A 15109-nucleotide genomic window follows, 5' to 3' on the forward strand; every position below is an offset into this window, starting at 1 on the left:
GACAATAGCTTATAGGACCTTTTTTTTAAAAAAAAACTCTAGATTTGTACTAGTCTAAACAAAAACAAACAAACAAAATTATGAGCTTGACATTTCGGTCAAGTTGGTTTCCCATACTGATAAGTTTCATATTTCAGGGTGTAATATTACATAGAATTTCATAAAATAATGCAAAAATTATTTTACACCCAGGGCTTTTACACGCAGTTGAATAACTACTTTTTTTGCTGTGTATAATTAAAAATTTTCATTAAATAAAGTTGCACAATCTTTTGTAAATTATTAAAGATAATAATATAATAAAAATATGTATTTTATTGTTTGCATGTCGCGCATTTGTTTCTATTTGTTTATTTAATTAAGTCAAGGTCAAACAGTAAAATATGTAATTTTACCTCAATTTAGACTGAAAAAATGCCATTACACCAGAAAAGCAGTAAATTTACACAATTTTAGAGGTAAAATTACACATTACAATTACGATTACAATTACACTGACCATTGAAAAAATATTTTAACTGAATACGGTATAACATGTATTTTTTAAATAATCTTTATTTTTTTAATTTGTTGTTAAATTGCTAAAAAATGTTAAAATCCTTTCAGTTTTTCATTTTAAATGGTAGTATATTTTCAGAATGTATAAAGTTGTATGAATATTGTATTGTATTGATGTCTGATTTCTATTCGTTGATCCAATTGTCAAATATTTTAAAATAGATTAAAATAATTTAAAAATGCAAATCTTAATAAACTGTTAAAACTCGGTATTGTTGAAAATTTATTTAAAATTTCTTATAATTGTTTAAAGCAGAGCAATTCTCTACGAAATCGGTCTTTTTTCTTCAATTTTAATTTTTGTATTTTTTAATCCGACTGAAACTTTTTTGGTGCCTTCGGTATGCCCAAAGAAGCCATTTTGCATCATTAGTTTGTCCATATAATTTTCCATACAAATTTGGCAGCTGTCCATACAAAAATGATGTATGAAAATTCAAAAATCTGTACCTTTTGAAGGAATTTTTTGATCGATTTGGTGTCTTCGGCAAAGTTGTAGGTATGGATATGGACTAGGAAGACCAAACGTTCAATATTACGCCCTTTTGATATGTCTTGATTTAAAATTTTTGAAAATATTTTTTTCGAAAAGATCGGAAAATTTCACGAATGTTTCATAAATTAAAATTGTAAATCGGACCATTAGTTGCTGAGATATCGACATTAGAAAATGATGGGTGAGACTTAGAAAACATCAATTTTCCTGTTTTTAAACCATTGCATGGCAATTTCTCAGCAACTAAGGGTCGTATCAACAAAGTCCGAAGAAGCAAAATGTAGAGAATTTTCTCAGCTTTTCAAAAATATTTTTTTCAAAACTGGGCAAACATGTGCACTAATTTAAAAAAATGAAAAACTGCGAATATTTTCAAAAAAGTCACTTAAATATGGTTATCAGTTGAAAACGGTGCACTTTATCAAAATTTCACTAAAGTACTTTTTGTTTGCAAATTTGATTTTACATCGAAAAATGAAGTTGAAAAATTTTTACGACCAAAATTTTGATTTTTTGAAAAAATCAGTATTGATAAAAAAAATCATAACTCGGTCAATGATTTTTTGCACAACCTGAAAATTTCTGAAAAGTTGGCATTTGATGTCCTCTAAAACATATCAAAAAATAAAAAAAATTAAAAATAGTGTTTTTTTGTAAATCAAGTTTTAATGATAAAAAGTTAAATAATAAAATCATAATTTTTTTTTTACAGTGTATTATTTTTTTCCAGTGTAGTCCATATCCATACCTACAACTTTGCCGAAGACACCAAATCGATCAAAAAATTCCTCCAAAAGATACAGATTTTTGAATTTTCATACATCATTTTTGTATGGACAGCTGCCAAATTTGTATGGAAAATTATATGGACAAACTAATGATGCAAAATGGCTTCTTTGGGCATACCGAAGGCACCAAAAAAGTTTCAGTCGGTTTAAAAAATACAAAAAAAAATCGAATGACCGAAATCCTAGAGAACTGCTCAGCAGTTGAATATTATTTGAAATTGTTTACATTTTATTTAAAAAATGCTAAAACTATTCAAAATTGTTAATAACTGTTAAAAAATGTACAACTGAAAACTAATTAACAAAATTATAATCGGTAAAAAAATTAAGTTGCTGAAAAATGCTTCAAATTGTAAAGAATTGTTTGAATCTTGATAAAAAATGATTTAAAATTGCTTGAAACTGTTATCTAAGTTTTTTTAAATTACAAAAAAGTAATTGTTTGAAATTGTTTAAATTTGTTCAAACTTTTATAAAAATATTCAAAATGCCAAGCAATATTTTTTTTAAATTTGTTTAAAATTGTTAAATGTGTTTAATTTTGTAAAAGGTTCAAAATTGTTTAAAATTTGTTTAAAATTTGTTTAAAATTTGTTTAAAATTTGTTTAAAATTTGTTTAAAATTTGTTTAAAATTTGTTTAAAATTTGTTTAAAATTTGTTTAAAATTTGTTTAAAATTTGTTTAAAATTTGTTTAAAATTTGTTTAAAATTTGTTTAAAATTTGTTTAAAATTTGTTTAAAATTTGTTTAAAATTTGTTTTAAATTTGTTTAAAATTTGTTTAAAATTTGTTTAAAATTTGTTTAAAATTTGTTTAAAATTTGTTTAAAATTTGTTTAAAATTTGTTTAAAATTTGTTTAAAATTTGTTTAAAATTTGTTTAAAATTTGTTTAAAATATGTTTAAAATTTGTTTAAAATTTGTTTAAAATTTGTTTAAAATTTGTTTAAAATTTGTTTAAAAATTGTTAAAAAAATCGTTTAAAATTTGTGTAAAATTTGTTTAAAATTTGTTTAAAATTTGTTTAAAATTTGTTTAAAATTTGTTTAAAATTTGTTTAAAATTTGTTAAAAAAATTTTTAAACTTTGTTTAAAATTTGTTTAAAATTTGTTTAAAATTTGTTTTAAATTTGTTTTAAATTTGTTTTAAATTTGTTTTAAATTTGTTTTAAATTTGTTTTAAATTTGTTTTAAATTTGTTTTAAATTTGTTTAAAATTTGTTAAAAAATTTGTTTAAAATTTGTTTAAAATTTGTTTAAAATTTGTTTAAAATTTGTTTAAAATTTGTTTAAAATTTGTTTAAAATTTATTTAAAATTTGTTTAAAATTTGTTTAAAATTTGTTTAAAATTTGTCTAAAATTTGTTTAAAATTTGTTTAAAATTTGTTTAAAATTTGTTTAAAATTTGTTTAAAATTTGTTAATTTTTTTTTTAAATTTGTTTAAAATTTGTTTAAAATTTGTTTAAAATTTGTTTAAAATTTGTTTAAAATTGTTAAATATTGTTTAAAATTGTTTAAAATTATGTAAAATTGTTAAATATTAGTTGTTATTCTGTAAATTTGATGAATATTGTTAAAATTGCGTGAAAACATCAATTGCTGTTAATTATTTAAAAAAGTTTTATATTATTTCAAATTGATAATATAAAGGTTGAATGTTTCCTAAATTTGTTTAAATTTGTTTGAATTGTTCAAAATTATTTATCACTGTTTGAAATTCTAAAAAATGGTTTAAAATTATTTAAAATTTATAAGCAATTAATTAAAATTGTTCAAATATGTTGAAAAAAGGCTTGAAATTATTTTAATGGTTTTAAAATTACTTTTAAATTGTATAAAGTTGATGCAAATTGTTTTTAAGCATGGTTTACTTGGTCAACTGCCAGTTTGATTATCAATTATAGCGGCTATCTACTACAAAGTTTGTTCTCAGGTCGACAAACCAGTTTTAGAACAGGTTAGATCTTAGTTTCCTTGACATTTTGCTCTTTTATTATAAACTAAGGTCGTATGGGTTGATCATTGATCAACGACCAATTTCGTACAACAGAAATATGAAGTTAATTGTTTTTTCAGCTGGAATAAACTACATTCAAATAAAAAAGTTCAAAATTTCACCACATGGCCCAATTAATTTATATCAGCTTACCTCTCAAATATCCGTTCTGCTGAATCAGTTCCAATTGAAATCTCCTCTTACCCGAAAAAAACGAGCTACATTTATCATAATCAGGCACCACCCACTCTCTGTGTAACTTTCCCACGGGAACCTTCATTCATGGCCAGCAGTGTCTCGGCCACGGCCACGACCGTTCATAAATTGGCACTGGTGCCAATTTCAGGGGCATCCCTTTTGTAAGTCCTTTCCCCCTCTATTTCCACCCAGAAGCATTTCATTCACTGAAAGAGGAGCGCGAAAGTTTTTTTCCCGGAAAAATAGTCTAAAAATAGTCTGGCTTTGGGGGTGGTTTGTTTGGGGAAGGGGAGTGTTGGCAAAGTCAACGATTTATGCACATTTCCCGATTCATAGAAAGAGCCGCCCCATGAATGGAGGAGGGAAGAAAAAGCGAGCAAACAGGAAACTCGAGCCGCTGCGAGGCTCTAAAGTTCAGGGTTTTTGTGTCAAGCGCAATGCCTCCCCCTGGTGGGAAAAGGATACGTTGCAAAGGGGTTGCCAACTATTTTGGGACCGGGGGATTTGCAGTGTTTGAGTTTGATTGTCTGCTTAGTCAAAATCGCTTGTTGACGCGGTTTTAAGACTCAATTACGAGTCTTTACGCTGAATTGGAGATATAAAAGGCTTATACGCTTAAAACAACCATTATACCACTTTATACCAGTCTGGTATAAACTGGTATAATCGCTCGAAAAACGTGCATATCAACTCCAGAACCTATTTAAAGTATCAATAGTCAAAAATTAGCGTTTGATGTCAACGTCTTCTTGCATAATCGATAAGTTCACGTTGTCAAAGTATCGTTTCATGTCGTGCAAAAACAAAAAAACAGAGTTCCATGCTATAATTTCTGCTCACGATATGTAATTACACCCGGCTGCCTCTGCCAAGTGTATGTTGACTTTCATAACTGGCCGAGCATCGCTCTTCCTGACGGAAAAAAATGGAACGTTCATCGGAAGCTTGCCAATCTCTGCAACTGTCAGCAAGCGGGCCCAGTGAACTTGAACGGCGTACCCTTTACTTTTCGTTACACATCACTACTCCGATCCGGCTAAGATGAGGGGGAGCAAAACGCGGAAAGAAAGTGATCGTTTATTAAAAACGAGCTCGGACGCTGAAAGTGGAAGGAAGCTGACCGAACTGGAGCTGTGCGAAATGTGTACCCTTTGGAAGTGTCTCGTTGCGGTTATTCAATTAGTGAGGCAAGTCACAAAAAATAAACAAATTGGAGCGGCTTCACCTTAATGTTAGCTCGAGGCAAAAGGAAGCAACGCGGTAATAAATTAATATAAATAAAAGAAACACAAAAAAGAAGTAAGAAGTAAGAAGTAAGAAGTAAGAAGTAAGAAGTAAGAAGTAAGAAGTAAGAAGTAAGAAGTAAGAAGTAAGAAGTAAGAAGTAAGAAGTAAGAAGTAAGAAGTAAGAAGTAAGAAGTAAGAAGTAAGAAGTAAGAAGTAAGAAGTAAGAAGTAAGAAGTAAGAAGTAAGAAGTAAGAAGTAAGAAGTAAGAAGTAAGAAGTAAGAAGTAAGAAGTAAGAAGTAAGAAGTAAGAAGTAAGAAGTAAGAAGTAAGAAGTAAGAAGTAAGAAGTAAGAAGTAAGAAGTAAGAAGTAAGAAGTAAGAAGTGAAGTAATTTCAATTGTTTCAAAAACGATTGAAAAGTGTAAAAAATTGTTTAAAAAATATTTTTTTTGAAAATTGTTAAAAACTGTTATTGAATACAAAGCTAAAATTGTAAAAAAATAAAAAGTTTATTATTTTTGTAGAAATTATAAATTTTATTTAAATTTTTTAATTTGTATTTTTTTGATTGGAAAAAATTGTTAAAATTTGTTCAAAATTGTAAAATCTTGTAAAAAATGGTGTAGAAAATGCAAAAAAAAATTTAAAAAAATAAAAAAAAAATTACAAAAAAAACTATGTAAAAATTATGCAAAAATTGTTAAAAATTATTTAAAAAATTGTTTGAAGTTGTGAAAAATTAAAATTATACACATTGTTTTTTAAAACATTTGAAAATAGTTGAAAATTATTTAAAATTACACTCAACCCCCGGTGGTTGGTCACTTTTTCGTTTGACACTTTTTTAGTTTGTACCCCGTTGGTTGGTCAAAGTCAAACTAAAAAGTGACGAACTGTCACTTTTTACACGGCGCTCACGCACACTTTCAAAACAAACGTTTAGTAGTGTGTGTGAACTCCGTGTAAAAGGGGTGTCAAACTAAAACGTGACCCCGATCGTTTGACAACAGTTGGTGTCAAACCATCAGGGTTTGAGTGTACTTAACATTGTTAAAAATTGTAAAAAGTTGTTTAAAATTGTTTAAAATGATTAAAAATTGATTAAAATTTATAAAAAATGTTTTATTTTTTTCAGTTGTAAAAAATGGTTGAAAGTTGTAAAAACGATTAAAAATTGTAAAAAATGTAAAAAATGTTGAAAAATATTGAAAATTGTTAAAAATTGCATAAACTTGTTATTTTTTTTAAATTTTGTAAAAATTGTAAAAAAATAATAAAATGTAAAAAAAAAGTAACAAACTTTAAAAATTGTCAAAAATTGTTAAAATTGTGAAAAATTGTTAAAAATTGTTAAAAGTTGTTAAAAATTGTTAAAAATTGTTAAAAAATGTTAAAAATTGTTAAAAAAATTGTAAAAATTGTTAAAAATTGTTAAAAATTGTTAAAAATTGTTAAAAATTGTTAAAAATTGTTAAAAATTGTTAAAAATTGTTAAAAATTGTTAAAAATTGTCAAAAATTGTTAAAAATTGCTAAAAATTGTTAAAAATTGTTAAAAATTGTTAAAAATTGTTAAAAATTGCTAAAAATTGTTAAAAATTGTTAAAAATTGTTAAAAATTGTTAAAAATTGTTAAAAATTGTTAAAAATTGTTAAAAATTGTTAAAAATTGTTAAAAATTGTTAAAAATTGTTCAAAATTGTTGAAAATTGTTAAAAATTGTGAAAAATTGTAAAACATTGTTTGAAAACAATATAAAATTGTGTAAAAACGGTGTAAAAATTGCGTAAAAATTGAGTAAAAATTAAGTAAAAATTGTGCAAAAATATACAGAATGGTTAAAAATTGATTTCAGTTGTTAACCATGGTTTAAAATTCTAAAAAAATGTTTAAAATTTGCTAAAATTGTTCAAAACTGTTTAAAATTGTTTACAATTGTTTAAAATTGTTTAAAATTGTTTAAAATTGTTTAAAATTGTTCAAAATTGTTTAGAATTGTTTAAAATTGTTTAAAATTGTTTAAAATTGTTCAAAATTGTTTAAAATTGTTTAAAATTGTTTAAAATTGTTTAAAATTGTTTAAAATTGATTAAAATTGTTTAAAATTGTTTAAAATTGTTTAAAATTGTTTAAAATTGTTTAAAATTGTTTAAAATTGTTTAAAATTGTTTAAAATTGTTTAAAATTGTTTAAAATTGTTTAAAATTGTTTAAAATTGTTCAAAATTGTTTAAAATTGTTTAAAATTGTTTAAAATTGTTTAAAATTGTTTAAAATTGTTTAAAATTGTTTAAAATTGTTTAAAATTGTTTAAAATTGTTTAAAATTGTTTAAAATTGTTTAAAATTGTTTAAAATTGTTTAAAATTGTTTAAAATTGTTTAAAATTGTTTAAAATTGTTTAAAATTGTTTAAAATTGTTTGAAATTGTTTGATATGTTTAAAAATTGATAAAGAAAATTGTTTAAACGAGTTGATTTTTTTTTAATTGTTAAAAATGATCAAAAATGTGAAAAAGTGTTATAAATGGTTGAAAATTGAAGAAAATTGTTTGAAATATTTGTAATGTGTTAAAAAATGCTCAAAAATGCTTTCAATCGATCAAATTGGTGAAATTTACTTAAAGTTCAACGCTCTAATCGTTACAGCCAAGTCATCTCCTGGTTCGAGGCCTTTAAACTGGTCGTGAAAACGGCGCCATTTTTCTGCAATTTCTCCAAACCGATACTGTACTCTCACACTAATCAATTTAATTCAGCCATGTGCGGAAAAATTTGATTCAATCATTGGATTGAATTGAATTGAAAAAAAGGAAATAAAGAAACCCGACTTCATCCAAACCAATAAACTAAAATCTGCACTTGCTGAACTCAATTTGGACCAACCATCCATCCGGTGTGGTCTTTGGCTTGGCAACTTTTATACACATTTTTTTTATCTTAGCTTTTTTGCTTCCTGTACACGCTGACTTCATTACTCGGGAGGTTTATATCCACAGTTTGGAAGAGGAGGGCAAAAAACTGCAACAAACCACCAATTTGGCGAGATTTCTCGCGGGAAAAGGCATTTCTCACCTCCAAAGGGGCTCTTTATGAAAATGGTCCGATTGTGGTTTGATTTATGTGCGATTGATGAATTGTGGTCAGTTTTTGCAGCTGGAAACTTCTCTTTGAAATTGTATTTTTTTTTTCATCAATTTGTAATTTTTTTTTAAAGTTGTTATTCTTAATTGAATTGAATTAAAACGCCTTTTAAATGCTTAATTTCGAAAATTGACAAATTTCTCAGCACTATTTCCCACTGTCTGCCTGTGGAAAAACTCGCGATAATTGATACGGAAATATTGGGCACCTTAACCGGTCTGTGGTCTGGGCAACATCATCAATCGTAGAGCTATATAGCTGGTACAGTAACAGTCACTGAAGTCGCGAAATCCTCCATCGTGTTTTGCAGGCCAGTGTGCGGAATGTGAACGTGAACTATTAAGTCATTGTTGGCCGAAAAAACGAAACTATTGGCACTACGCCCCCCGGGGCATGGCCTTCCTCTAACGTGGGATTTCTGCTCCAGCGCCTCTGACGAGACAGGAGAAACCGGGACCGACGTTTTACTTCACCATCCGATAGAAGCTCAGTGGATAAGGCGGGAATCGAACCCGCGTCTCATAGCATCATCGGGATCGGCAGCCGAAGCCGCTACCCCTGCGCCACGAGACCCACCGCCGAGTGCCGACTATTTTCCGGCCCGGGAAAGGGAAAATAAACTCAAAGCCCCCCCAGACTTAAGCTGGGCGCGGCGTAAATTATGTCAATGGAGGAAATGGGCTTCCTTCTTGTGGGTCTTGGGGTCGGTATTGTTTAGGTGTTTGTTTGTGCGAAGGATTGTGATACGTAATCTAATGAAAGAAAAGAAATTTGTTTCAATGGTTTTTTCCAAACTCAATATTTAAATTATAAGTATCATTAGAAAACTAATTAATTTGAATCAGTGATATAATGCACTGGTCCTAATTTTCAATGCTCCCTAATTTCCAGAACCTTTTAAATCATCAAAATAACTTCCTCTTTGAAAATTCATAAATCGCGGTTAAGTATGCAATATCTTACGGCAGGGTTGCCAGATCTTCTAGTTAGTTCTAGTCTAGTTATTTTCTTTGAATTTTACATCACTCCCATTGAACAATTTATTTATCACCTTCCGTACCGGAAGGAATTTTAATCCCACACCACACACAGATACCATCATGCCCTGCAAAGCTTGAAAATTTAGCTAAAGTATCCATAATTTTAAATAAGAATGCCAATTTTGTTTTCACATTGGAAAGATCAGTTTTAAAGCGTATAATGATTGGTTTTTTCATTGGATTCATGGCAAAGTAGAACATTGAGCATAATTTTACCAAACATTTAACTATTTAAACATCAAACTTACAATTTTGTTTTAACGGCTGCTCACAACATTTTTTTTACTTGAAATGTTGCGGTTGAAAAAAAACCTTGAATGAAATATTTCAACCTATCTAGTGAGGTTGTGAAAGCACCTGAAGCTTTGATTTCGAAGCTTTTGTGCTGATTTTATAGCACCAAAGCTTCAATTCAAGTGGACAAGAGAAGCTGTTGAAATGCTGCTTTCTTGAATTGATGGTTTGATTTTGTTCATAAGATATCTAATTGAAAATTTATGTAAATATGTATTTGTTTTTTTATGACTGGGAACTAAGCTTTGCAAAGGCTTCTTAGGAACTTGTAGTTTAAACTATGTTATGGCCATTTAGTCACTATAGAATGACAGGAAATGTAATTATTTTTAAAATGGATTCCAAATAAAAGTGATTGATGCAAAAAAAAACAACATATTGTAATTGCCAATAAAATACTTAAACTTACGAAACAAAAGAAATTATTTGTATAATAAAATAGGCGCTAAATTTACTTTTGAACATAAGAAAATATCCTTAACTGGGGTGAATCGGTACTTCAGTCTAATTAAGGGAACATCGATGCAATTTAATAATTAGTAATTATATTTTGCTCAAAAATTTCAAAATGGAATGCACAAATTATTAAAAATGTAGTCTCAATTCACCCTGTACACCCCAGATGACACAGAACAAAATGATGGTAATAATCATCAGGAAATGTTGACAGATTTTGTGTCAAAAAAATGATTAATTTTACATCAGGAATGGGTGAATATTCATCAGTTTCTGGTGAATTTTCATCAGGTTCACATTTTACACATTTTTTAGGTAATATAACACAAAAAAGAGGTAATATTCAACCTACACAATTTTCAACATTCCAAAATTCAACTTTTTTTTGCTGTGTACTTAATATTTTTGCTCGACTATTTCTTCTGAGCGTTTTGAGTCTTTTGAAAAAACTTTAGAAAAAAATAACACAGAGTTTAATGTTGATGCAAAAACATGTAAGATTTAATATGTATTCATCAAAAATGTTTTTTTAATTGGATTTCAGTTTGTTTTTTTTTAAACTAATCAACTCGACTTATTCTAAAACCAAAAACCTACCCCAAATAGTGCACTGCTTGCCGTCCAGCGGAGGCGTTTTATTTTTGCGCTATTTTTTCGATCTCGTACGTTTTCCCGTTTGATTTACGGTTAAATTTCCAAAAGTGAACTACACCAAACTGACCAAATAATTCCACTACAGCAAGCAGACCCGACAGTGCTGTTTTTTTTTTTGTTTGCTTTTTTTGCCCAATGGAGGAAAGTGGATTTTTTTTCGGAACTGTTAAATCGAAATTGTTTTCCGACCACACCTGAAAACTCGATGGTGGGAAGAAGATCGAAACTGTAGTGAGAGCGTTACATTTGTGTTGTGAACTGGCGGTTACAGGTGTGCTGGAGGTGATTTGATTATTGATGCGTGTTATTCTCGGAGGGAAAGGTGGAAAATCAACAGTCAATAGTCTGGTGGCAGGAAATGTCAAACAAAAAGGGGTATGCAACCGGAAATATGGTTAGATAAACTCAAATACATGGGGAGTAAAATATAAGTTTAAAAATAAACAAATAAGTTAAAGATAACACAATAGATCAAATATACATTATCAATTATTACAAAAAATGTTCACCCAACTTAAATGCAGTCTGATGATGGTAAGCAATCAAAAATATGTCACTATTAAACGTCCGGAATTAATTGATTAAAAAAGTAAATACTAGAAAATAAATTTAAAAACATAATAAACTTAGCAACAGAAATCCAATTAGGTAGGCAAGTGTTTTTTTTCTATATGATTTGAAGTACATAGAATGTTTATGTCCTTTGACTACTTTAAAGTGATTTAGAATTTTTAAATCCAAGATGGCGTCCAAAATGGTGGTGATAAAATTAAAAAAAAAACCCTGGATTGATTGTTTAGGTAAAAATAAGTAACTGTGCCAATTTTGAGCCAAATCCGTTAATGTTTAAGGTCGCTATATTGCCGTTCTACGCATAATTGTCCCATTTTGGACGTTTCTGACTTTTTGTCATTTATATGTTTAGTTTAAGCCTGTTCGTCCCATCGTTGAACTTCTACACATAATTGTCCCGCCAAGTATTTTCTTTCATTAGTTTTACAGAGTTTTACGAACCATTATGTCTTGTTTACCTGTTGTTCAGCAAGAGGATTACTATTAAGAGTGATAAACTGCTAACTGGGATGATTAAAGACTTATAGGGTGAATAGGAACCCATGGGACAATTATGCGTAGAATCACAGAAACAGGATGAAACATTTCAATCGCTAAAAATTCGTCAGGGTAAGCTCGGATCGTTTTGCGGTTTTCGACAAAGTTGTTTGTCATAAAATGTTACATAAGAATCTCACACATGGCACCTTTTGACGGAATTTTGAATTTTTTGCATTTTTCCATACATTTTTTCGAATTTTCCCATACAAACTTCAACGATAAAAAGCGACCCTTAACCCTTAACCGATTTGGCTCAAAATTGGCACAGTTACTTATTTTTATCTAAAGAATGTAGCCAGAGGTATCTCTTAGGATTTTCAAATATTTTAAATTTTTCTTGTCACCTTATTGACCACTCAAATTTGACTAAAATGAGCTCGCAGAATTTGATTTTGATGTCAAAAAGCATTGTTTTTATTCATGATTCAATTATACCGGTGAGGAATTCCGTCCTGGGAAGGGGGGGGGGGGATTTTTGCCATTCTTAGTATAAATGAGGATGCAATTGAAATCCAATGTTATTTTTTTCTTCTAAACAAAAGCGGTTGAGGTCGGCGATTGTCCACGCTCCAAACAAAAACGTTTATTTTTGTATGGAAATTGTCCCCGAGGGGGGGGGGGGGGGTGTCGAGAATTCCAAAAAAGTGTCCGAGTGGTTTATGGATCGTCCCAAACATTAGCGAATCTTAATTTTTTAAAGTTTCTTCTAAAAAATTACCGTTCTTTGAAAATAAATTAAACTTAAACTAAATTAACAGAATGTGGTAGTATTTTAAATTGTAGATTTTTTCATGTTTTTGTGATGTACATCATCCTTACCTTTTCAAATTTTTTTTTTCACCATAACGTCATGATTTGAAATCCGGACACTTAGTAGCATATCGTTTTTGTTATAGCTGGCAATAAATCATGTAATAAGTTAGAAATGTAGAAATATTATCAGGATGTAGTGTAAACAGTCAATATAAAGAGAATGCATGCAAAATATGTCTTTTCTAACCATTTTTCCTCAGAATTTCCAAATCTAAATGACTTGTTGTGCTTCGAATCCCGGACACTGTTGAATGTTGATTCGAAATCCGGACACTTTTGATTCGAATTCCGGACACTCGATTTTACTTATGAATCGCACAAATTTGGGCCGAAATTCAAAACAATCGATATTTTGTATAAAAAATTGCTAGAATTTAAGAAAACCAGAACCACAAATTTCTGCTTTGCCTTCCCGGTGCTTCGGACGCCTATGAAACATTTCAGCAGAAATGTTTCACAGTTTTGGTAATCACATGATTTAATTTAATTTAATTGTTTTAGCATTGGCCGCAGCGTCCAAACATTTTTGAAATGAAAGTTGATGTTAGAATTCATCAAACAACACAGTTTAGACAATAATTATGGGAACTTATATCCACATAATTGATAAAACAAGATTAAGTGTCCGGGTTTCGAAGCGTCCGGAAATTCGAATCATGACGTATTGATGTGTATACGATGTATGTATTGATTCAAATACGAGAACCTTGGATTTTTTTCAAGGAACAGTGGTTGTAATCAAATTTTTTAGTTTTAAATAACTCAAATACTTTTTAAACTTGAACAGTAAAACTTTTATTGTGATAAATACTCAGGTTTAATTCCAGTACAGTTTTATTAAATTTAGCCTAAAATATTTATGAATAAAAAAAAGGGTTTTTATTTAATGAAACTACGAGGATTATTTCCAACAAGAATAGTTCAATTTATTGTTCAGTTTAATTTACAAACTGATAATTTATGATTTTTTTTAAATATTTTATTTTGCTTACATAACCCCATTTTTAAAACGGGCTTCGATCTGAAAAATCGCGAAAAATCCATTTTCATCAAATTTTTTATCTTTAAAAAGCATTGGATAAAAAACTCTTTAAATTTTAGAGAATTTTAGGGTTAAAAGTTTGACTTGTTTTATGTGACTTTGCTAATGTTATTAAAAATTTCATTTTTTAGGGGTCAAATTTGGCTATGACTGTTTAAACACATATCCTATATTTTAATTAAAAATAAGTATGCAGTAATTTTTGTAGTGTCCCAGACTATGCCTCTACGCATTTTTTGCCTTCCTCACGTTACTGAGGAAAGGCTATAAAATCACTCGAAAAATGAATTTCTCAATTAGACCTCCTAGACCCACCTTTATGTATACCTATGGACTCAGAAACAAATTCTGAGCAAATGTCTGTGTGTGTAGTGGGATGTTGATCAAAAAATTGTCACTCGATTATCTCGACATTGGCTAAACCGATTTTGTCCGTTTTGGCGTCATTCGATCCGTCTTGAGGTCCCATAAGTCGCTATTACAAATTATGCAGTTTAGTTAAGTACTTCAAAAGTTATGCTAAAAAAACGATTTCTGCAAAAGTCCGGAAGATTGTAAAAAGGGTGGTTTTTGTAAGAAAACCCGTCATGCTATACATTTTCAGAAAGGTATTTCCAACGCGTCCAAGACATTGAAGATCTGGCAATCCTATCAAAAGTTATAAGCACTTAAGTGTAATTTATACGCTTTGTAACATGGTCACTCTATTCGTTTAGTTGTTTTTCATTTAGCTATAATTATTTAATATAAACAAGTCCAACTCAATCAAGGGTTTGTGTCGAAGCTAGCACATGGCAAGCTTTAGTAGAACAGTGCTACACCTCACTTCCTCACACCCCCGCCAATCCGTCCGATAAGCCAAATAGTCCTGGAGAAAGCACAACTTGCACCACCACGTATGGGAAGACTTGCTGGGTTAAACCTGCCGAGAGAACTTGCACGATCAAGCCCTCTCGGAAAGCCTGGAATGAATTAGAACAGGAAAGCCAGATGACAAATATGTAAGAGGGAACGAGATGCCTTCAGTAATATTCCCAAAATCTGTTCGGGTAAATTCGTTACTCGAAACTACGAAATTTCTCACGAAATTACGTACTTCCGTTCAACCTTTCCCTAATGACGCTTTCTGAGGAAAGTACAATTTCTACTCGTCCACTTGGTCCTGAGTCGCGGAAGAGGCAGCAGCGCCGATCCAGTAGTCTAGCCCCCCGGTGTGTTTAGTGACGGTAACTCGAGTGAAACGAGTGATCTGTAGATTTGTGTAGTTAATCTTTGTTCTTTCCTGTAGTGTCC

At 29.5% G+C, this 15109-nt stretch overlaps 1 protein-coding gene across 1 annotated transcript in view; it reads left to right on the forward strand.

Moving 5' to 3' along the window:
* The window catches only part of LOC120415625 (beta-mannosidase), a 165835-nt gene that overhangs the window by 45116 nt on the left and 105610 nt on the right, over positions 1-15109 (forward strand). The gene's annotated exons all lie outside the window — the stretch shown is intronic.

This window comes from Culex pipiens, chromosome 1, assembly GCF_016801865.2.
Source record: "Culex pipiens pallens isolate TS chromosome 1, TS_CPP_V2, whole genome shotgun sequence".
Lineage (NCBI taxonomy): Eukaryota > Metazoa > Arthropoda > Insecta > Diptera > Culicidae > Culex > Culex pipiens.